The sequence below is a fragment of the Hyperolius riggenbachi genome, chromosome 1 (assembly GCF_040937935.1).
Source record: "Hyperolius riggenbachi isolate aHypRig1 chromosome 1, aHypRig1.pri, whole genome shotgun sequence".
NCBI lineage: Eukaryota > Metazoa > Chordata > Amphibia > Anura > Hyperoliidae > Hyperolius > Hyperolius riggenbachi.
In genome coordinates this window covers 386,898,498-386,926,458 of record NC_090646.1, presented here as the reverse complement: position 1 = coordinate 386,926,458, position 27,961 = coordinate 386,898,498, and the positions used below count along the sequence as shown (strand labels likewise).

The 27,961-nt window shown below is 39.5% G+C and overlaps 1 protein-coding gene across 4 annotated transcripts in view; it reads left to right on the top strand.

The window, feature by feature from the left end:
- Positions 1 to 27,961, top strand: part of ABCA1 (ATP binding cassette subfamily A member 1) — a 154,886-nt gene that overhangs the window by 3,100 nt on the left and 123,825 nt on the right. The gene's annotated exons all lie outside the window — the stretch shown is intronic.

Below are 27,961 nucleotides of genomic sequence, written 5' to 3'. Positions count from 1 at the left end.
GCCCTGGGTACAGGTACCACAAATTAAGAACCTAGGCTCTACAGGTCCGTTGCAGAGTCTGCTGCACTACTGTTGAGTGCCATTAAGTGGGATGGATTGGAACGCATCCGCTTTTAAACAAATAAATCACGCGGGTCAGATCTGTGCATTGTGGAAATGCAACAGACAAACAGACATGTGTGAACAGGAAAGCACAAGTCCGTTTTGTATGTCCATTGGTCTGCTGACGTCTGCTTTGGGAAATGGTCTGGCAGAGGATCTAGTATGAACCCGACCCTTTTACCATTTTTACTTATTTTCCTGCTGAAACTGGTCATTGCTTGCGTGCACCTTGCAGTACAGAAGCCCCATGATTTGTACACAGCCTCTTACAGAGAGGATGCTTGCGGAGGTGCATGGCGGATAGGTGAGCTGCCTGCATACCTGACAGAGTCCTTTTGAGTGAAATCTTTTCAGCATGCAGGATCAGTCGCCTCAATCGATTCGGCCAGAAAACGATAGAAACAGCAATCAGATGGCCATGTTTCGGCATTGATCTTTGCCAAATTTGATCATTATGATTGAATCAGCTGTATACTGATTCTTCTGCAAATCAAGTGTATGGGCACCTATACATTTTACACATTTCCTGGGTGGATTTTATGATTATCAGGAGCAGAGCAGAGTAGAGCAGGTCAGCAGCATCAGAGCAGGCAAGTGGCCGGTGTACATAAGTTTGCTTTTAGATATATGCCGTTACTGCAGCTTTTATTTCATTTTAGGTAAGTGGAATTGGCTAACTGGCTAAATATTTTGAAACATTAATGCAAATTTTTCATCTCAATATCTTTGGGGAGAGTTAAGCCCCATACACACACTTAACAGCGGTCTTTTATGCAGCACAATTATCAAACAACTTTTGTTGTGAAACAGGTTGAAACAACCAAAAAAAGTTGCTTGCTATTGTTCAAACAACTGATAAGACGTCAATCCAGTCTTATCAGTCTTATCAGTTGTTTGAACAATAGCAAGCAACTTTTTTTGGTTGTTTCAACCTGTTTCACAACAAAAGTTGTTTGATAATTGTGCTGCATAAAAGCCCGGTGTTGAGCGTGTGTATGGGGCTTTAAAGTCAGTCCTTTCTGACTTACGGTATATTGGCTACTAATTATGGTTTCGTTTGGCAGCACAAGCACATCACATGAAATATGTGTACATTGTGTCGTCAAAGATACATACAGTGATTAGAGCGCTAATGTTAAACATATGGCATGTGTTTAAGTTCTGTGTTTGTTTTTCTGTGAGATAACAGGAATTTGGAAACCACAAGAGGGGGACTGTGCAGGGCAGAATAGCACAGTATACACAGCATAGAAGCAACATATAGAAACAACATGAGGCCCATTGTCTGGCTACTAAGAGACATAGGATGTTTTTCTGAGCTGAAGGAAGCCTTGGAGATTGCTGGAATTCTTCATATTTCTGACTTGATATAAGTCTACTGCCATTCTCCTTACTTGCATCTTCTTAATAGATTTAGTAGTTAGTGTATCCACGAAATGTGTTGTCGGCATGTACAGTATTTGTCTGTAAAGAAAGATGATTGCATTGTAGAATTGCTTCTATTGGTTTTCTTGACAACATTGATTAAATAGTTTACTGGAAAACTTGGCAACTTTCCATCATTTGGAAGTGAATTAAAGGCAAATTTCTGTGTTATATAACTTTAAAAACTATTTTATTGCGATATCTCTTTAAAGTTAGAACTCCATGGAAAAAACAGTATTGTATCTGTCATATGCGTCTATCATTGTATTGTTAAAAAAGTGATGTTGCGATCATATGCAAAAGATTTATGAACTTCTGCTTAGCTTAGTGAAGTTCTGCAAGTGTTTGTTCAGCCAGGAGAGCTCACTTTTTTGTTAGGGTTCATTTACACTATACAATGCGTGCACAAACATGATTTTGTGGACACGTTTCCCACGCATGGCATGAGCGGCAGGGTACGTTATAGCTCAGACGTTGGCTATAACATGATACAATATGATGGGAACTTGCTCTTTCTTTCCTTATGTGACTGATAGGAATTAAGGTTTAAAATATTTCCTTCGAGAAAAAGCAGGAGAAAAGTTAATAGGATATGGGTCAATGTGTGGTGCATCATAACTGACAGCGCGCTGCCTAGACCCTTCACTTTTCCTCCTGAGTGTTCTCCTAGGAGATAATTTTTCATCTTCTTTCATCTGTTTAATATCACTTTTCAGTACTCTGCAATTGAAAAAGTACCACATAGTAGGTGAAGAGCACTGTCAAAGTTGTTCTGAGTATTTTTTGCCTGCTAGTAGCTTAAAAGTCATTTTATTGAAAAGGTAGAACAGAATACCCAAGCAGCTCAGGGTGACCCAAAACCACTAAGAAAGTATAAGGGGACTAAAAGATAACAAAAAAAACCTCTTAGTAAAAAGCAACGCTAGTGTCATTTGCCTTCTTAAAACAGAAGGTACAGTCAGGTCCAAAAATATTGGGACATCGACACAATTCTAACATTTTTGGCTCTATACACAACCACAATGGATTTGAAATGAAACGAACATGATGTGCTTTAACTGCAGACTGTCAGCTTTAATTTGAGAGCATTTACATCCAAATCAGGTGAACTGTGTAGGAATTACAACAGTTTGCATATGTGCCTCCCACTTGTTAAGGGACCAAAAGTAATGAGACAGAATAATAATCATAGATCAAACTTTCACTTTTTAATACGTGGCTGCAAATCCTCTGCAGTCATTTACAGCCTGAAGTCTGGAACTCATAGTAGACATCACCAGGCGCTGGGTTTCATCTCTAGTGATGCTTTGCCAGGCCTCTACTGCAATGTCTTTAGTTCCTGTTTGTTCTTGGGGCATTTTCCCTTCAGTTCTGTCTTCAGCAAGTGAAATGCATGCTCAATTGGATTCAGGTCAGGTGATTGACTTGGCCATTGCATAACATTCTACTTCTTTCCCTTCAAAAACTCTTTTGTTGCTTTTGCAGTCATTATCCATCTGTACTGTGAAGCGCCGTCCAATGAGTTCTAAAGCATTAGGCTGAATATGAGCAGATAATATTGTCCGAAGCACTACTGAATTCATCACACCTACCGGTAATCAGTAAAATGCATTTTAAGCCACCAGCAAGCAAGAAAATGCTCAGAATAATTTTGACAGCTCTTCTCGTATCTACTTTTTGGTATTTTTTAAATTGCAATTGAATTAAACATTTATTTTAAACAGAAGATGAAAACATATCTCCTAGGAGAAAACTTCAGAGAAAATTTGAACTAAATAAGGCCCATATTGTGAACGAGCCTTTAAGCTGCATACACACGCACTACCAGCGGCAACGACGGGTCAGCCGGAAACCCTCCCGCTGGGCGGTCTTTTAGCCGACAATAGCGTGTGTACGCGCTGTCGGTGGACTGATGAGGCTGTTTCTGAAGATCCGCTCAGCGGATCGTTCAGAAACAGCCTTATCAGTACGTCGACAACGCGTACACACACACTACTGTCGGCTAAAAGACCGCCCAGCGATAGGGTCCGGCAGACCCGTCGTTGCCGCTGGTAGGGCATGTGTACGCACCTTTAGAGTCAAAGCTCCTCAAGTTTAGTTTTAGACACACCCATTGTGGAACTGTGATGATACTACCCCATCCACCCCTCCGTAGATGTGCTGGGAAAGCACATAGTGTGGACATACTGCATTTGCGGAGGCTCATACTTACCGGTACATTGTAGTTTTCTTTTCATTTTAGATATATGGTAGATGGTACCTAAGAAAATGTTGGCAGATAGCATAATCTCTTTTTACGTACTTGCAGCTCACAGGGGGCTGTTGAGCAGAACAATTGTCCAAAATAATTTCCGCCTTCGATAACTGATGTCTGTATATGACCTCTACCAGCTTTGTAAGAAGTTATATTATATGAAATTTTCCACCAACTTAATGTTTTATTGTACAGTTATTGCCATAATAATAATAGGACTTTCTACTTCATACTTCAAGCAGTTTTAGAGGAACTAAAATGTTTCATAGGGCAGGATAGTGTTGCACGTGTGGAGGTATGGAAAGCAGCGCATGATTATAACTGTACTGTGGATTGCTGTGGTTTGATGCATAAAGATTGTATTGTAGGTGCTACAAGAGAGTATAGCCTGCAGCAATGAGGTGACCTCATTTTTAAATTAAGAGCTTGTATAATAAATGTTCATTTTCAATAGAGCTTTAATTATTCATGGGTTCCAACATTTATGGGAATTAGCTGTTTTGCAAATTTGAGTCAGGTCAACAGATTTGTGCCAGTAAGAGCTATGTGATATAACATAATAAAAGTTGGTTTGAGGCAAAATGTTCCTAAAGCTGATATATTTATACACGCAAAATAGAATCAAAACCTTTTGCATGATACTATTCCTTCACAAGCATGGTACTGTACAAGTATACCTTATCTGAATTTGTGAGTAGCATCCTACCATGGAAGACTTGTTCATTATTCTCAGGGGATACCCCTTCTCAATCACCACCTCCATTTATATAAAAGTAGCAACTACATGTTCTTTGCTTACCCAGTATGACAGGCAAAAGAATAGGTGATTCGCTCACCTAGCCTTTATTCCTTCACTTGAGATCCCTCTTCAGTGACCCTAAACTTAATCCATTCAGTGCCAAAAACCTCTCACAAGCCCCATATTTTCATATGTCACTATCCATACCCTTAAAGCACCTCTGCATCCAGGTTAAATATCTTTCTCGGAGTGAAGTCAGAATCACTTATCTGCTTGCTTTCTCATTCTGCATCCTCTGTCTTAACATTTTCAGTGGCTTATGCTGGGTATACATGATGAGATTTTTCAGTTGATTTACTGTCCGATCTTATTTTCGAATTATTTTCCGATCGATGCTCTTATCTTTCTTATCAATTTCCATTCACTTCTATGAGAAATCGATCAGAAAAATAATTGAAAATAAGATTGTACATGTCGGAAATTATCTATCGAACCATCTATCTGCTGAAAAAACGTATGGTGTATTTCCAGCATTAGTAGGTAATAAAGGCATAGAATCAATTCAGTAGCCAAGCACTTGTTCAAAAGGGAGAAACTATGGCTTTTTCTATGTTCCTTTTAGTTCAGGTTTTTGTTAAAGTCCCTAACCAGGCCAATAAATCTTTCTACGTTCCCTCTGGGGTACAAAATAGATATAGAATGTAAAAAATGTTCATAAATACCTTAATGTTATCTGCATGGGTCACGTGACTGCAATCTGGGAGGAAGGGAGTGAGGGAAGCAGAGCTGAACAGCACTTCACTATTCCTTCCAGTCAGGATGTTGAATGGGCTGCCACGCAGCTTCCTGCCCATAGGGATTAAGGAAGGCTGGTGCAGTGGGGAAAAAAGTGGGGATGTTATGGAAGGTATCAGCTGAACAGAAAAAGCAGCAGTAGTCACATAACTCCAACCCCCCCCCCCAAAAAATGAAGACATTTTATAGATTTTTAGAACGTTATTAGTATTTCATACTACTAGAAGGGAGAGAGAGGGTATAGGCTTAAAAACATTTGTGTGGAAGTGGTTACAAAAATGTAAAGTAAAGCAATAACATAGCTACGGAAAGCTTTGTAAACTTCGGAGGACATTTTGAAGGCTTGCAGTTTTATGCGTTCAAGGTGACATCAGGTAGAACATAATGGTGATGCCTGTCATCATATACGAGGATAAGTGCTAGTGACTGGAATGTCCCTCAGGTAAAAAATTCTTTTTGTGAAGCTGTAGTAAGTAAAATTGCAATGATGCAGTATACATTATGGATAGTAGGTGGCGATGCAGAGCCAAGACAATGTTGAGGTATAATGAAGCTTATAAAAGCTATAGATATTCAATAGGTTTACTATTTATTTTAGGAGTTACGTTAGGTATTCTTGCCCTATGTATGTGGTATGATATCTTAATAGTTTTAGTTAATATATGTGTAACTATATTGAGCATTGGCGGTGTAACAGTGCCATTATTATAATGAATTTATATAATGTTGACATGTGTTTTGATGGGCATTACAAAGTAAGATAAAGAATCCACAGTACTAAATGACAGGCCCTAACAATTGTATGCCTCTATCATAGTCAATCTAATGTTCCTACCATAATCTAGGGCCATTTTTTGTTGGGGAAGCCTTCCAGTGGGTTCTTGGAAAACAGAAGGGAGGCTGGAGTATCCAGAGGAAAGAGGCAAACACAAGGAGAACATACAGACTAAGTTTCAAACCTGGGTCTCTTAGGCACATAGCCACCAAGGCGTTATAAACTGAAACGATTGTGTAAACTTGCCCACTCCTCATTTGCTCAGGTGGACCTTGTTAATGACTGGCAAAACTCCTAACTTCTGAACTTTCCTTCTATGACCCTTATTCAATTCACTTTTTCTCCTATTTTTTTACTAGGTGATATTTTCACACCTTATCAATAAAATGTACTTTAAGCCACCATCAAGCAAGAAATTATTCAGGATAATTTTGACAGTACTTTTTCACCTACTTTTTGGATTGCAGAGGGCTGGAAAAAAATTATTTTGAACAGAAGTTGAAAAATGATCTCCTAAGCGAAAACTTCGGAGAACAAAGTGAATTGAATAAGGGCCTATGTGAGATAGAAAACGTTGGATTAAAGTGAGACACTACATTAATGACAGATGTGATATTATAGTATCCATATAGTACCCATTCGTGCATTTGGTTTTATGGATCATTTGAAGCATTGATTAGGATGTATCCATTGGGTTCTTTTAGGATTGTTCAAATTTAGCTTTATGCCATGTGGTTAGGCTATAACTGTCTGCATTAACTATGGAATGCTTACAAATAAAGCTCCATGCGTCTTTATAGTTTCCACATGGCTGCAAGAAAAATAAGACGATTGTTAACTGGACACTTGTGTGCAGAGCCCACTGAACAAAGTAACTGATAGGACTGTAGTGGCGTATCGGTTACATAGTCGGTTTACCCATCACATAGTAGTGGTGACACAACACTGTTGTAGAGGCTCATCACTGACTACTACACATGTTTAAAAATCATGTAATTACACAACACCTTACATACTCCATAGTTATGTCAATTACTGTCCCTCAGTGAGGCTCACAGTCTACTGATTAATCCCTACCATAGGTAATTGGAGATCAATGAACCTATTAGTAAGATTTTGGGATTTGAGAAGAAACCAGAGTATAAACTTGGAAGAACATATAGACTGCATGTGGAATAATATCCTTGGTGACATCTAAACATAATTAACCAGTTCAGGACCGTGTGTAGTTTAAATTACGACAACACCTGTGGCTGCCTAAGCCTGATGCGGCATAGTAACTTTAAACATTGGCAGCTCCCGTGCACGGGACGCAATAGCGTATCCCCACCAGCTCGGAACTCAGCTATCTAAAGACAGATGAGCGCCGTGACTAGGTCAGGAGACAATTTAATTGGTTTTTGACCTCCTGATCACTGTGAGCCAATCACAGTGACCAGGAAGTGTAAATCTACAAAAAAGCCTCTGGTCCCTTTAAGGGAACGGTCCTAAACGAGTTAAAGTACACCTGTCATGACACAGCTATGGATGCAGCATTTGCTGATGTCATTTTGAAAATAGTAGCTGCCTACTATATTATTGGTATTCTGGTGGTAGAACACTCTGAATCACTTACCTGAAATTAGTGGACTGAAAAAAGTGTCAGGACTCCCTGATATGCTTATTGTTCTGGAAGAATAATAGACAAAGGATTAGATCAAAAGGACCAACATTACAGTCAGAAAACTAGCATTATATAAGCTAAAATATTGCTGTCAAGCAGGACTGGTGCTTCCATAGGGTCAAACTAGGCAATTACCTAGGGCCCTAAGCTCCTTAGGGGCCACACAGTTCCAGGAGTGTAGAGGTCACACATTTACTATCAGTACAATATGAATTGTAAGGGGCCCCTCATTCATTTTTGCCTAGTGCTACATTTTACCTAAAACTTTCTCTGCTGTTGGGATAAATGTACTTTAAAACGTTAGCTTATAGCGTACTTATACTTAAAGTGTATCCGAGGCGACATGTGACATGATGGGATAAACATGCGTATGTACAGTGCAAAACATATAAATAACAAGGTTGGTTTACTAGTTATATTTTGGTGCCTGAAAGAGTTAATTTCTAGGCATGGAAGTGACTGCTTCTGTCTTGTCGGTACCTTGTTGGGAATATAGTAAACCACTGATAAGCTAATTACAGCCATAAAGGTTTTCCTGGCAGAATACAACTTCTGAGAGCAGAGGGAGATGAAATACATAAACTATTGAGCTTCTTCTAACTCTGGGACACTTATTAGGTTGCCACCGAGCAGTGGCAACAAAACATTCAATCTACTTTGTAAATGTTTAAATATAAAATAAAACCATGGGATATCTAAAAAAGTTATTTTTAGTAGTAGGATGATAAATACATGAGTCTCATGAGTTTATTTTCACCCTGGGTTCACTTTAATTATGTATAAAGTTTATAAATATAGCCCTGTTCAATAAGTCTGAATACTTACATTTGTGATTTTAACCACAATTCTAATACTGTATTTAAATAAATATATTTAGAGCAATCAAAAAAAAGGCGCATTCAAATGTGCTGCTCACATGAGAAGTTATATTATAGGGAACCAGAGCTTAATTCTTGCCATTGGTGAGACAAACCTCCACTTAAGTAATGCTTGGTGGCTATCTGATCTGGTGACCTACTTGTAAACCATAAGAAAAGGTATGGTGGAGGTCATGGCTGATTGCATCTGTTTGCAATTGTGAAATTGGAGTGACATGCCAGTATCTTAAAATAGAAGTATATTGCATTATTGATCAGAGCCTTATTTTGAAGACATTTTAACCACACTTAAAGAGACACTGAAGCGAAAAAAAATATGATATAATGAATTGTATATGTAGTATGGATAATTACTAGAACATTAGTAGCAAAGAAAATATTCTCATATTTTTATTTTCAGTTATATAGTTTTTTTGTATAACATTGCATCATTCTCTAATATTTGCATCATTCTCCAATATACTCAGCACTCTAAATGATTTTACAGAGCAGGCTAGTGAACTTTTGTGAAAAAAAAAATACAGTGATTGACCCTTGAGATAATAAGCTTCAGAAGACAGAGCTTTCTGCGACTTTGAAAGTCGTGGAGCTCAGTGGCTCTTTTGCATAGACAACAACTGGAGTTTCTTAACTCTTCCTCTACTGGAAATAATATTAGACATATGTATCTGCTCCTAAAGTTTTATTTCTTAGCTGTACAACACATACAAATCATTATATCATATATTTTTTTTCGCTTCAGTGTCTCTTTAAGTATATGTACTTTATCACTGTAAGGAGATCTGAATTAGAAACAAAATGCTCTCTATTCAGATGGAAGGGCTCCTCCCTGTACTTCATGTGCCAGCTATAATGAAGCAATGGTGCTTGCGAGCAGTGATCAAAGCGGTCACATTGATTGGGTTGTCTGGCTCAGGAGATCAGTTTGCATATCAGCAGCTCCCTAGCTTCATAAACTGCGATAACATAATTTACAGCTTATTTTAGAGACCAAAATGTCTCCCTTAATAGAAACTTTTATAATGCTTTTTATTAGACTGGAGTCCTTCTGTAATAGTTTTTACACTTGAACAATATCTTTTTTTCTTTGGTCAGCCTTATTAGATTGAGGAGAAAGCAGGAAGGGGCTAAGTGCTCTGTCTGGGCCCTTCCCTTGAGCACAGTGACGTCAAACAGACCTGGCCAGCCAGGAGGAAAGGAACGCTTGCCAAAAGTCCGGTGCATCTTGCTTACTAACTGACAATTAAACAGTGTTTTTATATACTTGATGGCATCAGGTTTCCTGGCATATGAAAGTGCTAATAATGATCCTAATAAAGGCCTTCAAATCAGCCTCTCATTACATCATTTACCTGTTAGGACATATGGCCCAGCTTATAACAGATCTGTGAAGTTCAGTCCGTGGGACTCATTTATTGGAATTGTTGCAGCCATTGAGAACATAGCTCTCTGGGGACCTGCTCGCCATTTCCCTTCTAATGGCATCTCTGCAAAAGATCAAGCACCAGTTTACCTGTACTGTACTTATAGTGTGCCAAACCAAAATGAATAACAGTGTTTTTTTGGCATTTTCATCCTGAAATTCACAACATTATGGCTAAATAGAGCATCTTTGTGGCTTGTTTAGTAATACACTGCTATTATACTGTATAACTGAGGTACTGTATACTTTGCTATAGTTAACTCAAAGTGAATGTCTACACAAATCTTTTTTTTTTCTTTTTTTTGTATAGAGCTAGGAAGGCCGATAACTCTGCTTGGGTTTTTCATGCATTCTGTGCTGGAGAGATCTACCTTTACTTCCTGTCTCAGAGATGTAAAAGGAAGTGTTTGAAAATCTCCTCAAAAGGAAGGGAAATCCCACCTTCAAAGCTGTCACTGAAACATTTTATGTAGTTTAGTCAGTTACTTTTACAATTATTGCAAATGCTTAAGGGGTCTGCTAGAAGAGCCCTGTAAACACGCCACAATGGGAGTGCCTATCTGATTGCTGTTATCATTTAAACTCTGCCTCTCTTTATGGAGCAACCCACAGAGCCAACGGGTGTCTAAAGAACTCCTGTGCCCACCAGCACCATCCGCAATAGGTTGGAGGCAGGATTGGTGGTCTCATGCTGTAAAGAAGTCCTTGTTCACAGGGATGCCAGGTAGCTGAGTGAGAACTAGAGTTGAGGGTGAGCTGTATGCTCATTATAACCACATGTTGAGGATGGAAGGGTGGATGGTACAATCCCTTCAGTGGACAGTCCCCACACTTTTTTTCTTTGCTTTGATGCTGAACATGCTCAGTACGGGCTCGTTCAAACTGGAGGCTATTTCGACCTTTTTTCACACGCAGGCGATTTTAAAAATTTCCTGCTAAATGCTTGTGCAGTTAATGTCTATGAGAAGGTTCATATTAGCGTAGGTCGTGCACTGTGCGGTCAGCAAAGCGGTGTATGGACCATTTTTGGGGTGATTCATACGCAATGGAAGGTATAGGAGAAAACGCAAAACGCTCACAAAATCCCTTTGTGCAGCAGGTGAATTCGCGATTTTAAGAATAAATACATTGTATTTATTATTTTCCGGGTCAAAGAGTTCACTTCCTGACTTGCGTCAGGGAGTGAAAAAACGCAATTGCTCTGAAAAAGCGCTTATTGAAGCGATTTACAAAAAAACGCAGAAACCACTCGAGTGACAGGAGGAGAAAAACTCAAAAAACGCCAAACGAAAACGCTAAAGCAAACGGAATGCAATGTGACTAACAAAGCCATATTGTTCAGGTAGCTAAATCAGATTTGAACAGTAGAGACCCAATCAGTAGTCTGACCCACTTTTATCTGTAGAAACCATCATTTTAGTAGGAATGTTTAAGTTCTATAAGGAACTGTTGTTGTTCTGACTAGGATAATTATACTAAAAAGTTAGGTAATATCGATATTTAGAGGCACCGTACAGTGCCATACCTTGCCTGTAAAAATGGTTTCATTAATTCAGTTATGAATATAGTAATGCAAACAAGGTGTCTTAACGCAACCATGTGCAGACTATATCTATGCCTCAATTGTTAATCTTTATTATTTATTTATGTATATATAAAAAAGATAATGAGCAGTGATGATTTTAAATGCAATGCACCACATAGGATATAAGTAAATAAACAAATTATTATAAAAGTGGTAAGTATGTTTACCATGAAGTCTTAGACTTCTCATTGGTTTCGCGGGTTAACAGAAATGCAAGCCACTTTAGGGAATTTAAGTCAGTGACTTAATGCCTACATCACATACCAGGAAAGGGTAAAGTCTCTTGAAGTACCATAGATAGTGTCTAAAAACCAGTGGGTATCTGGTATCTTGTAATAGCTTTAGCCTTTGCCTAAGTTCTAAATATAATAGAATGGCTAGCAGTAACCTGTGACCTAACACAGACTCAAGCACTGGTCTGAGTTGTAAATCTCCTCTATAGGTTTAACTGCACTCAAAAAGGAGATGATTTCAAAACTTGAAAATAAGGTTTCCCAGCAAATTTAGTCAGTCTAAATTTCCTGCAGTTATAAGGGCTTTTTTCCTTTCTTGTTATAGTGCATAAATCTAGATTTAACCTGCATTGCACCTAATTAGATTTAAGGTTCAGATACAGCAAAGGCTTGGTTAACGGTAAATCTGTAAACTTTTGATCAGGGTCATTTGGGTAGATTGTGTAGTGATTATACTTTAAAAAGAGTAAACACCGTTGTTTGGCAATAAATGGCATCAGCCAACCAGTAACCATGAGTGAAAGAAAAGTTTTTGTGTTGTCATTCATATTTTCTGAAAAATGGTTAAGAAATCATAAATTCTGCCAGGGCATGTGTTAAGAGCACAACTGTACATGTCATGTGGTAATTGTAATTAATTAATTATTAATTAATTATTTTCAAAAAATGTTTGTTTGTGGTCATTTAAAAACTGGTCATGGTAAGAATCTGTGTGGGGCCACCATAAAACTATTGAATTATTCAACGTAAGAATATTGTAAACTATGAATAAGTTGTCAGGGGCCTGAATAGACTCCCTGGATTGTTAATGTCCTATGTGTATATAGTAAATAAAATCATGACACTCACTGGCCAATAGATCATGGTAATAGCTTTTACGCCTGTATCTTATCATTTAATTCTTATCATGACAATGACATGATTTGTCCTTATATATCAAGGATCATAAACATTCCTTTATGCTGCTATGTTATGTGAAAATAAGCTTTTTAATCTGTAGAAAAGACATACAGTGTAAAGGGACACTGCCATTGATCAGCAAGGTTATTTATGGCCTAGTAATGTGAGGTCTCCAGAGTAGAACACAAAGTGGCTGTATCATATGTGGAAATATAGGCTAACATTGATTTTTTTTTTTGCATGCTCAGAGAGTCCGTGTGCTCATAAGATGGTGTAGAAAACTGCTAGAAAAGCACTTCTAATACAAGCTGTATAGACAGTATTTCAGCATTTCTCAGCTACAGAACATGTTTCAACATCCTACAAATTAGACAGGCTAGCATTAGGTTAAAGGACATTAGCGCTTATTTTATATAGCAGAGTCAAACATCAGCAATCTCAACATGTTACATGTAAAAGGTATTATAAAGGGCATTATTGAATTTGACCAATCAGATGGCAACATACTACTTATGTATGTATTTTTTTTTACATTCCAAACTTTATTGAGAAAGGCAAATCCAAAAAAAGCATATACAAAAAACTTCATGGGTGCAAGGATCTGGTATACACATACAGCAGGGCAGCAAGGTGGCGTAGTGGTTAGCTCTCTCGCCTTGCAGCGCCTTGCAGCGCTGGGTCCCTGGTTCGAATCCCAGCCAGGGCACTATCTGCAAAGAGTTTGTATGTTCTCTTCGTGTCTGCGTGGGTTTCCTCCGGGCACTCCGGTTTCCTCCCACATCCCAAAAACATACAGATAAGTTAACTGGCTCCCCCTAAAATTGGCCCTAGACTACAGTACTTACACTACATAATATAGACATATGCCAATGGTAGGGATTAGATTGTGAGCTCCTTTGAGGGACAGTTAGTGACAAGATATATATATATATATATATATATATATATATATATATATATATATATACTGTACAGCGCTGCGTAATATGTCGGCGCTATATAAATACTAAATAATAATAATAATATCCAAGGTAAAAGGCCTATGCAGCATATTTACTTTTATGTGTATTTTACTAAATTCAAAACTAACAAATTTTAACCAATGAAAGACACTTTCTTGTTTATACTTTGTAATGATTGAAATTGAATTTTGCCTATACTGGCAAGTTCACATTTTCATACCATTGTTTCATAGCCCCCAAATGCTCTAAAATGTTTGGAGAGTTCCTCTGTTTTGTAAGTTACATGTTCATAGGACATGGTATTAATATAGCCCATATAACCCAAAATGAAAGTTGATAAACTCAGAAACCACAAGTTATTAAGTGTAAAATATACGTTTTACTGTTGGCACTGCAGAAATCTGCTTTATAGCTGCGCCCAACTCCAGCTGACACTTATTATTATTAATTTATAAAGTACCAACATATTCCATGGTGTTGTACAAAGTAAGAAACAAACATGGGGTACAAAATCACACAGACGATGGTATACACCAACTTATCCATACAGAGGCAAGACTCCTGCCTTGACGAGAAAGTGGGCAGTGCCCTCACATCTCTTGTACATAAAACAGTACAGTATATGGATGTAGTGGGCGGTGGACTTAACAGCTTAAGAAACATGTGTGCAATGCATATGTTTCTAGATAACATACATATTTATTTAGTGGACATACAATGAAATTAAAGGATGCTAATCATATGATACATTTCAAAACATTTTGATATATTTAAGTAATAGATGAGATTCACGCATGTATGTGAGTAATGCCTGGGCACAGCGCTGAGGTGTTCAGAAGGCAAATGGAGGGAAGGGAAGAGGGTGGCAAATGCAGCACACTACTGTATGTACTGTATGCTAGTAAATGTAAACATTAGCAACCAGATCATTGAGATCTGTTTAGTTTACAAAATCAGAAACACCTTGCTCAGTGAGCTCTTTGGAGTTGTTTTACTGTATTTGTGTTAGAAGTATGTTTATACTTTAGACATTGCTATTACTATGTTTTTGTTATATACTGGGCTGTTTTCTTTCACTTTAGCTCTGCTTTTTGACCATACTGGATGTTATGAGTGTAATATTGGATGATTGCTCTTTGCACAATTAGGGCATCAAATAATACTGATACTGTCACAGTCACCATTTCACGATTTCATATGTGGGAAACCTTTTCATTTAATGTTGTTCATTAATCAAGGCTAGTAACAATATAATCAAGCTGCTAAAAAGTGAGTCAATATTGTTAATGTAGTGCTCATTAAAATGAACCAAACATTACATTCTAAATAACAAACAAAACAAAACTGTAAACAAACTGTAACATAATATACTTAATAGATGATGTGGTAGGCATGTACAAAATGCCCTCATGTATAACACCTAGGTCATGTTACCAGATTCACATTCTCATTTGTCCTGAAATGTTCCCCACAAGTAACCTTTCACACCAACCCTGGCTGCCAAGCCAGCTGTACCTTCAGTCAGTGTCACAGATAGGCTGTTTATGTGCAGAGAATGTGAAGAGTTAACAGTCACAAATACTTCCATGCATGCCTTCTGCTTCAAGTAAACCCCTGGACACTACTTTCAAACACACTCTGGATTATATCATGATTTGTAATTGTTATAAAAGAACAACCCTGAAAGTTAAAAAATATATATATCATTTGAATTATCATAAAGTCCCCCCTGTTCTTTTTTTCCCCTGTTGTACAAGTTCTGCTATCCAGATGTACCTGCAGTGCTACCATGGTATTGGATCTTGTATTCTAGTTTTCTACTGCACTGATTAATCATGTATTAAAGAGGACCTCAGGGCTCCTAACAGGGTCCTTTGTTTTCAGTGGCAGGACCTCAGGGCTCCTAGCAGGGTCCTTTGTTTTCAGTGGCATAGATCAGCAGAAGGCTTGCCTAGACTCATATCCCTGGGTTTTACAACACTTGTTCTTAGCATTGTTATCGTCACTTCTTCCCTCAATCACCTGACACTAACTGATATTGACAATCCCTTTTTTACCGTAATGTCTAATCCTACCTTCTCCACCTAACATTAAGCTCTTCCTGATTCCTAACCTGAACCTTTCCATTCACTGTGATCCCCATCTTGACAACCTACTCTAATCTTCCCCTCTAGCACTAACCCATTCTTATTGCCTAAACCTACATTCCCTTTCTAACATGAATGCTTCCTGACATCTGAACCATCAGTAGGCACCACTGGCTCCTAAACTCCCCCCACCCTTAACCTCTTTATTACATCAGACTCTCTAACCTTAAATAATAATAACTCTAACTGATAAAACTAACCTTTCACTACCCTATATCTTACCACTAATCCTTCTTAAAGTTGCTTGACCCTAACAATACTCACCTTTTGTCATCTTCACCTCTGGCATCAAATCCAAGTACTGTAAGGCAATATCTTGACAGATGCTGCTTGAGCTTTTAATAGTGTATGCCACAGTGCTCAAACTAACCCCTTGAAGCTAAATAGGCGCTGTACAATAGCCCAGCTTGCTGTAAAAAGCCATTTGGCACCAAATGAGCTGTTTTATAGCCGAGTGAGAGTGCCGAAACCTATCACACTGCAATGACCTGCTTCAGTCCGGAAAATTGCTCATACATATTATTGACTCTTCTCCTATTAGGTTCACTTTCAAGATTTAAAGTTTTCAGATGAATTAAAATAGTTCTACATATCCCAATGGAATCAGCATTGTAAACCCACTGCAATATTCTAGAAACAAGGTAATTGGGAGGGGTTGATGCTGGGTCCTGGACCCAACACTCCACTTTCATCTCTGCCACCTCCTCAGTGCATAATGAACAGCAAGGGTAACTTTATCAATGTATTTACCATGCAATTTTAATTTAGAATTAATAGAAAATTTCTGCTAACTGCAAAGCCTGTCCCTAGTTTTCATGATACTATATAGAGCAACATGAGTGTAGAGCATAATCTATGTATTAATTGTAAATAACATGTGGGTAGTCCTCCAAGAAATTGAATAGCTGTAGTAACACCATCACATACTATTGCTATCCCAGAATAAGACATGGAAACTGTCCCAGAATAAGGCATGGGAGAGGTATCATAAAACAGTTATAATTTAATTTATTGATTTACATTCCTCAGCGGTTACTGTATACACTAATTGGGATAAAAATACATTGTATCACCTTCTCTTTATTTGTGTCATCCTAACGCAAAGAAGTTACTGAGCAGGTTTGGTTGAAAATAAACATACTTTGGATAATCTTTTGAATTTGTGGATAATATCATATGGCCAGCGGCATGACAGCTTTTCCTGAGATGGTTATGTAGCTTTCTGCACAAGTCCTTCTTACAAATCTGCCTTCCTATGACCATTGACTAATACTAGACCATTCAATGATATTAGACCTTTGACTAAAACTAGTCCTTTGACTGATACAATATAAGACATCTGACTGATACGAGATTTTCTGACACTTAGTAAAAGGAACAACACTGGTCTTCTGCTTTTTCTTTCCTGTGTATTTCTGCAAGGGAAAAGGAAAGATGAAGTAGTAAGAGCATCCAATAGCAATGTAATTATAGCTCAGTGTGCCAAGACCCAGCTCAGGTACTTCCGAGCTGATCATAAGTCCATGCAACAAGGGTCAGTGCAAGTAATTATATTCAAACATATTCAAAAATCAGGCGTAAAAGAATGTAAAAGCATCCAAGCTCTGTCCTAGGATATGGTAAAGTTTGTTTTCATTTTTCTTATGTTGCCCAGCAACCTGCACAGGCAGTACAAAGATTGGCCCATACTGGTGATGACACGTGTGGCACATCTGGCAGGGGGTGTGGCTATGTATGATCGGCGTACTGAGGCGCCGTTGCCATTAGAGTCCATGAGTTGTATCATGCAGTGTTGTGGTATGCAAATTGTGGCAAATTGTGGCTCGTGCTATGTTTATGTATGAGCAGTCTTCCCTCAGGTCCGTTGATCTGGTTGGGTGTGTCCAGGTTCATGATTGGTGCCTTTCAAATGAATATCCAAAGTTAGCATTCCAAATCACTAATTAGATAATTAATTGCAATGTAGAATTTTTAATTGATTAACAATTCTACATTACAATAAATTATCAAATTAGCGATTTGGAGTGCCAGCGTTGGCTTTTCATTTGAATTACTTTTCGCGGTGTTGTTGTACACCGTCCTGTTTGAGCACTTAACCCACATCCTGGCCAATACCCCAAGGTGTGCACAGTCGTAGTCAGCATTTGTCTCCTCTTTGGTGCCTGGTGGGAGTTGTTCGATATATAAGCATGTGTCTATTTGGACCAGTTAGCAGCTTAATAGCGGTCTTTCGCTGTGGGTGCTTTTAAATGCTTTAATGCCTGATTTCTAAATAAAGAGCGTATAATTACTTCTAAGTGGCGCTGACCCTTGTTGCATGCAAGGGAATAGGGACAGATCAGAGAGCACTGAAGATACCTATTAAAACTGTGTTATGAGCATGTGTGAACATGAAGGACTTCAGGCATTCATATTTTCATTTAACAAAAATGCTGGCTTCTAAATCTATGTACTTGCAATGAGCTCAGTGTACTACTATTATTAACCAATATGTATTACCTGAAAATGAGTGATATAGCACTTAAAAACGAATTGGTGTGAATCTCAGGTTCATAAAATACTGCACCCATGACCAGGATATATTTATGATGGACTCAGGGAGTACTTAGACTTGTCAGAGTCAATCTCCTATAAAAAAAAAAGTTTTGAGATTGATATATCAAATAGTTAATCAAAAGCATGAGGTAATTGTACTCCTAATAAGTATTTATGTATAGAGTACAGGAACAACTCGCAGATATGAACGTCCTGAAAATGTGAAATTTGATTCTGTGAACAAGCGAATTTCTTTTTTCAAAGAGACCTTGTAGTTTCTTAGAAAAATCAATTAAAAAAATGTAAAGAAAAAATGTTTTTTAAAGCGGTAAAATTACATTTTGCTGCAGTACACTGAGGGCACAGGAGCAGGGCTGTGGAGTTGGCACTAAAATCATCTGACTCCAAAACCGACTCCTAAGTTTATGAAATCACTGATTCTAACTCCAGGTACCCAAAATTGCTGTGATACCTCGACTCTGACTCCTTAGTCTAATTCTTACTAGGGCTGTGGAGTTGGTACTAAAATCATCTGATTTCGACTCTCAGCTTATTGAAACCACTGACTCCAGGCACCCTACATTTCTCCGACTCTTCGACTCCAGCTCCACAGCCCTGCACAGGAGGACAGAGGTGACACAGTCACAGCCAGTCTGCGCAAGAGGAAGTGCGCTCTCTGCGTACCTCTCCAGCGGCGTCTGGAGAGTTACGTAGAGAGAGCACTTCAATTGTGCAGACTGGCCGCGAGTATGAGTATCAGGACCCAATACCGGAGCTGTAGGCAACGGAGGTTTGCGGCTTGGGAGCGATCCATGCCCATGGGGCTGGAGGAAGTCCCAGGCATGTATAAAACGGTAAGTATTCATCATCTCTGGTTTCCTTTAACTGTTGATTACCTGTACTGAGAAAATATTCAGAACACACAACTAAACTACATAAGAGTAAGGAATTTTCGCTGGTTGCAGATAGTTAGGTTTCAGCTGTAATTTTTGAAAATGAAAATAAACCTATGACTGGCTATGGGTAGCCTGTTTCTTTGGCTTTCCTCCACTGTATAATCAGTATTTTTTTCTGCAGGCTGGGCATGTGACTATGCCTTACAGTTGCATGCTGGGAGATTGTTCCTCCCAGATTCATGTTAGGAGAGTTCATGTCATGTTCCATAAGAAAATTGCTTTTTTTCTTTTTATAACCCTTCATGAAGAAACTGAACACAACAAAATGGCTCTTGGGGTTCAAGACTACTGTACAAAAATAGGTAGAAGCCCCATATATTAATTGAATTCTAATGACTGTTATCACTAAGCCCAATCTACACGATACGATTCTTTGTACGATTCGATTACGATTCTATTTACGATTCGATTAAATCCGACATGTCCGATCGGGATTCGATTCGATTCAATTCGATTTGCCATTGCAAAACAATGGCAAATCGAATTGAATCGAATCGAATACCGATCGGACATGTCGGATTTAATCGGATCGTAAATAGAATTGTAATCGAATCGTACAAAGAATCGTATCGTGTAGATTGGGCTTTAATAGGTAATCAAAATGGAGCATTAGAATAAAAAGTAATATGGAGACTACATCAACTCTTATTTTAATGGCATAGTACTTTGCACAGTGTTCTATTTCTCTTAGCCTTCCAATACTTTTTGTGTGGACTTTGGATGCAAATGAAAATATAGCTTCCTAATGCAGGGAGTCATGTTTGCATTGATGATACATTTGTAACTGTTTGCTTTTGTGCCTGGGAAGTAAAAGGTCTAATAAGTTACTATGTGACATCTTTGACACAGTCACAGGAAATGGAACCATGGTATTGAAGCTGCAGGGCTAAAAAAAAGTGTTTGATAATAGATGAAAAAGTACAAGAGCCTTTCCAGAGTCAGACAGATTTACAGACTATCCTATTGATATGGAAATGGAAACATTTATTTTTAGATTTGGTCAATTTACAAATAGAATTAAGGACCCAAAATAGAATGATCTTGTTTCACTGTCTTGGTAGGATGCATTACAGCATGGCCCACTCTCAGCTAGCCACTCAGTGCTGACCTGTTCACATATAACACACCGCTTTCAGAATTAACTGTTACTGACGGTTAATGAGATGCAAATAATTCTGAGCCGATGCAGAATTATGGAAACGTATGCAGCTTGAAAATGTTTCAATTCCACATTGGCAGGATTTGATGGATCCATTTGCAAGCTGCATTTACTTACAGCATTTGCATAATTCCGTATCAATTTTGAATTATTTACATCTGATTGACCATCCCTGTAAATTCCTCTCGTATCATCTATCTCACACTAATGTGAAGTCAGGGACATAGCTAATGGGATGATTCAGAAGCTACAACTGCACCTAGGCCCATGTACCAAGGGGGCCCGCTGAGGGTTCTCCTTCTGCCAGTACGTTCGCTTTTCATTAGTGATAAGTGGTGAGGATCACTACTAATCTTGCTTTGAATGGTGGTAATGATTAACAAACCTGTTACCCTCCCATTGCTTATATCTTTTTGAAAGGTTTCAGTGCTGCTTATCATGCGATTGGCATATATACACATTTTAGGATGAGACCCAGGGGCGTAACTAGAAATCACTGGGCCCCCCTGCGAATATTTGGATGGGGCCCCCCCATAGGTGCCAAATAATCGTAATGGGGCAGCGTTTCACTGTAAATTAATTGTAAAGTGGGCAGCATTTTACCAGACAATCGTAATGTGGGCCAGAAAATCGTAATGTGGGCAGAGTTCACCAGAAAATCGTAATGTGGGCCTTTAGAAAATCATAATGTGGGCAGAGTTCACCAGAAAATCGTAATGTGGGCACCAGTCACCAGAAAATAGTAACGTGAGCAGTAGTCACCAGAAAATTGTAACGTGGGCAGCATTCACCAGACAATCGTAATGTGGGCAGCGTTCACCAGAATATCGTAATGTGGGCCAGAAAATCGTAATGTGGGCAGAGTTCACCAGAAAATTGTAACATGGACAGCATTCACCAGACAATCGTAACTTGGGCAGTGTTCACCAGAAAATCGTAATGTGGGCCAGAAAATCGTAATGGGGGCAGCGTTCACCAGAAAATCATAACGTGGACAGCATTCACCAGACAATCGTAACGTGGGCAGTGTTCACCAGAAAATCGTAATGTGGGCCAGAAAATCGTAATGTGGGCAGAGTTCACCAGAAAATCGCAATGTGGGCAGCAGTCACCAGAAAATCGCCATGTGGGCAGCAGTCACCAGAAAATTGCAATGTGGGCATCAGTCACCAGAAAATCCTAATGTGGGCAGCAGTCACCAGAATATCGTAATGTGGGCAGCAGTCACCAGAAAATCCTAATGTGGGCAGCAGTCAGTCACCAGAATGTCGTAATGTGGGCAGCAGACACCAGAAAATCCTAATGTGGGCAGCAGTCACCAGAAAATCCTTATGTGGGCAGCAGTCACCAGAAAAATCGCAATGTGGGCAGCAGTCACCAGAAAATCGCAATGTGGGCAGCAGTCACCAGAAAATCGTAATGTGGGCAGCATACACCAGAAAATCGTAATGTGGGCAGCAGACACCAGAAAATCGCAATGTGGGCAGCAGACACCTGAAAATCGTAATGTGGGCAGCAGACACCTGAAAATCGTAATGTGGGCAGCAGACACCTGAAAATCGTAATGTGGGCAGCAGACACCTGAAAATCGTAATGAGGGCAGCAGACACCTGAAAATCGCAATGTGGGCAGCAGTGACCAGAAAATCGCAATGTGGGCAGCAGTGACCAGAAAATCGTAATGTGGGCAGCAGACACCTGAAAATCACAATGTGGGCAGCAGACACCTGAAAATCGTAATGTGGGCAGCAGACACCAGAAAATCGCAATGTGGGCAGCAGACACCAGAAAATCGCAATGTGGGCAGCAGACACCAGAAAATCCTAATGTGGGCAGCAGACACCTGAAAATCGTAATGTGGGCAGCAGACACCTGAAAATCGTAATGTGGGCAGCAGACACCTGAAAATCGCAATGTGGGCAGCAGTGACCAGAAAATCGCAATGTGGGCAGCAGTGACCAGAAAATCGTAATGTGGGCAGCAGACACCAGAAAATCGCAATGTGGGCAGCAGACACCAGAAAATCGCAATGTGGGCAGCAGTGATCAGAAAATCGTAATGTGGGCAGCAGACACCAGAAAATCGTAATGTGGGCAGCAGACACCAGAAAATCGTAATGTGGGCAGCAGACACCAGAAAATCGCAATGTGGGCAGCAGACACCAGAAAATCGCAATGTGGGCAGCAGTGACCAGAAAATCGTAATGTGGGCAGCAGACACCAGAAAATCGCAATGTGGGCAGCAGACACCTGAAAATCACAATGTGGGCAGCAGTGACCAGAAAATCACAATGTAGGCAGCAGACACTAGAAAAAAAAATGCACCTGTGAAAAAAAAACAATTCACTTACCTGACAGAAGTCTTCTCCTCTCCCGGCATCTGGCTCGCAGCTCCCCGAGTCCTCCTGCAGCACATCTCCCGCGCTGACAGGCAGAGTGCAGGGCTACGGCAAGATGGCTGCCGAAGCCCTGTACTAGAGACACAAATAGTCTCCAGTGTAGGGCTTCTTCGGCGGCCATCTTGCCGTAGCCCTGCTCTGCCTGCCGGAGACTATGCAGGCTGCTGGAACGGGGCTGCGGGGAATGAACTGGCGCAGCGTCTATTAGACGCTGCGGCCAGTTGAGCACCTTGCTGGGGGGTCCAGAGCAGCGCTCCCCCCACGCACAGTGAGTGGGCCCCAGAGCAGCCCCGGGCGGCCGGGCCCCCCTGCGGCTGAGAGAGTCGCATCCCCGGTAGGTACGCCGGTGGTGACAGCCTTTCCTCCTCCGGGCCCCTGACTTGCTAGGGGCCCCCCTGCAACTGCAGGGGCTGCAGGGTCTATTCCTACGCCCCTGATGAGACCCATTGTAAGTTTTGCACTGGGGCCCTGGGCTCTGTAACTATTCATCTGTGCTGGCCATACACTAAACTATAATGTTACCAATCAATAACTAACTGATATTAGTAATTTACCTGCATTGCAAGATTTGGTCAGTCGATATGCAGTCAATAAAATGATCAAACATCAATTGAGAGGACATTCATTTTTAATTGATTTTCGCTAGAATTTGTGTTTTTGTTAAATCTAATGTCTAATATATTACAGATGTTGCATACTGAATGTCTTATCTATCTATCTATCTATCTATCTATCTATCTATCTATCTATCTATCTATCTATCTATCTATCTATCTATGTCTCATTCAGACATGAAACTTTTGTTGCAGAAGACAACAGTTTTTGTTCATGTCCTGTAGTGTTTCCATGCATTGAAAGGTCTGTTACTACTTTGGAAAGATACTGGAACTACTGTAAACATACCGTAAATTGTCTGTATCTACTGAGCAGCTGCTGTTTTCTGGACAGGACTTTCATAAATGCTAATCTGGACGTGCATGGTTTTGGTCTGCTCGCTGATTTGTTTTGATCTGGTGACAGGTACACTTTAAGGTGCATCGAGCAGCTCCATTTTCAGTTCCCTCAGTCTGACTGAGCAGCTATTCTCTGTATTTGTATTTGGATGCTTTCCCAGTTGTAAAGTGAAATGGGTGATAATAACTGATCCATTATGCTCCAGTCTGTTCTGGTATCTATTTACAGATGAATATGATATGAAAACATCAATGAAAGTCTTCAAAGCAGCATCTATATAAAGGTGGCCACTAACGATTGTTTCCACACAGTTATTTGTATGAACGGTCGGAAATGATCAATTTGGAGCACTAATGGACAAGAATCTCCTGACCAATCCGATCAGAATCGAGCCCATCAATCTGATCGCATTGGTTAGGAGAGTTTTTTTAGTTAGTGGTCCCAAAGGTTCATTTCCAATCATTCATACGAATAATCGTTTGTAAGCAATCCTTCGGTAAATTATATCGTTAGTGGCAACCTTAAAGCAAACCTGAATTGAAAAATATCAAAATAAATATACACACTTACTATACCGCCCGTATAGTTTACTCAGCAATCTTTCTCCTTTCCTGCATCCCATTTGTCTACTGTGATCAATGGAATCCTCCATCCTCCATTTTGAAAATGGCCATTACCCCATAACAGCTTCCTGGTCAGCACACTGTAATATGGCACACTTGAGCCATAGAGAAACATGGACATTACCTTGGTAGGTGAACAGAGGCGCCAGTAGAATAAAAGTACATTACATTTTTAAAAAATTGCTGGGAGGAAGTGGTGGACTTGCCTCCGTTAAAGTAGACACCAAGGACTGTGATTAAATAAATAAATACACATTTATTGACGATACCCCAAGGATGCAACGCGTTTCGCGGGCACAGCCCACTTTTTCAGGCAATAAACAGGGGATAAACAACAGCAATTCTGTTACAGCAAGCAGAGCGCCTCTGCTTGCTATAACAGAATTGCTGTTGTTTATCCCCTGTTTATTGCCTGAAGAAGTGGGCTGTACCCGCGAAACGCGTTGCATCCTTGGGGTATCGTCAATAAATGTGTATTTATTTATTTAATCACAGTCCTTGGTGTCTGCTTTAACGGAGGCAAGTTCACCACTTCCTCCCAGCAATTTTTTTAAAATGTTATGTACTTTTATTCTACTTGCGCATCTGTTCACCTACCAGTATATTCAAGTCCACCCCAGGTGGAGGGGTAATCTACCCTTTTTCTCCTATCTACAGAGAGCGACTTCTTAATCCTGAGTGAGGACAGGTCTAATCTCCTCACCTGCCTATTAAATGGTTACCTGAGCGGTAACCTATGTTTGTGAGTATTACCATCTCACTGTCTCAATTATTCAATCTGTCTTGACATACTACATCATATTGGGCTCTCGATTTCTCTTCAATTATGGACATTACCTTGCTCACCAGTTGTCCTTTCAGTCATAACTGAGAGCAACTGATAGAAACCTGACAGCAACTGTTATATTTTAGTTCTGACAAGATCTTGTCAGAGCTGGAAGGAATCATTGTAAGAAAATGGTGAGCTTCTGAGAGGAACTGATGGCGAGGTACCGTAAGCATGTAATATTCATTTGCAGGTACATCGTGTGTTTATTTTAAATCATTTTACTCCTATCAAGTTCACTTTAAGATATACATTTTTTTAAAGTGGGGTATTACTTCAAAGTAGTGGATTTTATTGACCTCTACCGCATTGTTTCAAATCCAATATCACTGTAATAGACAGAGGAAAATGTCCCCTTTGTGTCTCACTATTCGGTGAAATGTGCCGTGGGTATAAAGGTTGGCAGGCTTGTAAGACAACATTTAAGGACAACACAAATATGCCTTACTTGCAGAATCTATCAGTGTTTGCTGAGTCCTAACATGTCTGCAGGACTGGATCTTAAACTATGTCTATGTCCTCTTTGTGAAATGCTGAGAGCTGGCTTCAACTGGGTAACTGGAACAAAGGTCCCTTTAACCATTGTAGCTAGCAGATGGTGGGCAAGTAGAAGGCAGTTTTCCATGTGTCATAAATCTGCTTATTGTTTCTTGTACACTGCAAGAAAAAAAAGGTAAAATAGTGAAATAAAACAGAGCAGTGTGTGGAGTTATACAGTTATTGGGGTATCCAGTAAGCTGTATCCATGCAGCCATCACCAGTGCATTGCCTAAAATCCACATTGGTTCTTGCCATATAAAAAGATGCACGATATCTCTGACCTGTGAAAACAGACACTAAAGAACATGGCTGGTTCTTAAAGGGACACTTAAGTCAAACAAAAAAAATGAGTTTTACTCACCTAGGGCTTTCAATAGCCCCCTGCAGCTGTCCGGTACCCTCGCCGTCTCCCTCCGATCCTCCTGGCCCCGCCGGCAGCCACTTCCTGTTTCTGTGACAGGAGCTGACAGGCTGGGGACACGAATGATTCTTCGCGTTCCCAGAAACATTAGCACCCTCTATGCTGCTATATGGTATATGATATATGCTATAGCAGCTTAGATGGCGCTATTGTGGCCAGGAACGCGAAGAATCACTTGCGTCCCCAGCCTGTCAGCTCCTGTCACCGAAACAGGAAGTGGCTGCCGGCGGGGCCAGGAGGATCGGAGGGAGACGGCGAGGGTACCGGACAGCTGCAGGGGGCTATTGGAAGCCCCAGGTGAGTAAAACTCATTTTTTTTTTGTTTGACTTAGGTGTCCCTTTAACAGAAAATCCTAATCACTTAAATTTTTGTAGAGGCTGTATTTTTTTATGGACTGTCTCAGTATTTATGTGGTTAATTCTGTCTCATGTCACAGTTCAGTACATCACATTATTTGTAAAGCAACAAAATAAATAAAGTTGTGTCTGGAATTAAGAAATAATTCTAAAATTGATAGTATTCGTGTAAGCTTTATACCCTGATTACCTGTACTCTATTCTGTGATAGTAAAGTGGGTACTTTGCTGAGGATAAGCATATAGGTGGCAGTGTTTATAAGTGTAAAATATATATATATATATATATATATATATATATATATATATATATATATATATATATATATATATATACATATATATATATATATATATATATATATATATATATATATATATATATATATATATATATATGCATACATACATACATACATACATACATACATGCATGCATGCATACATACATACATACATACATACATACATACATACATACATACATACAGAGAGAGAGAGAGAAAGAGATGTTCTTTCCGTTTAAACTACAGTGGATTAGCACACATTCTATTATTTTTTCAATGTTATTTACAAATCTCATCCAGCATGCACTTTCTAACTGTCTTCACAGCTTAAAAAGTTATCTCAGCAGTGTTTTATCAGGGCAGTGTGTTGGCTCAGTGGTTACCACTCTCATGTTACAGTGCTTCAGTCACAGGTTTGATTTCTGGCCAGAACACTGTCTGCATGGAGAAAATATGTTTTCCCTGTTAGCGCGAGTTTCCTCGTATGTATCCCAAGATATATTTAAGTAACTGCCTCTCTCTCCAGAAAGGTGGCCATAAACTGCTAGGGACATTAAATTGTGTATGGGTTATTTAATATGGCAATATACAAGTCAATATTTACCTCAATATACGAAACCAATAGACGTCTGATCACTTAAGGACAGTTTATTGATTGAAAAATTGATTGGGCCGTGGTAGTAAATTTACATTGAGCAGGTACCAGGAGTAGTGACTGCTCGATGCAGTACAAAACAAATGCAGTTGCCAGTGATGTACCACTACCACTTGCAACATCCACGCACCCCGCACACCAGCCTTTCAAAATCAATGTTTAGCTAATAAAACCATCAAATCTCAATCAAGAGGGCCTTCATTTCTTATATTTTTTGTCAGATTATGCAGGTTTCACACTAGCTAAGATTTTGCAGTGTGAAATCGTATGCCAAAATGCAAATAATGCTTCTATAAGGAGAATCTCAGGGAAGTGCAGGTAACGTGCATTTTCCCAGTGGGGTGAAAAAATACTGGCACTGTGGCCTTTTT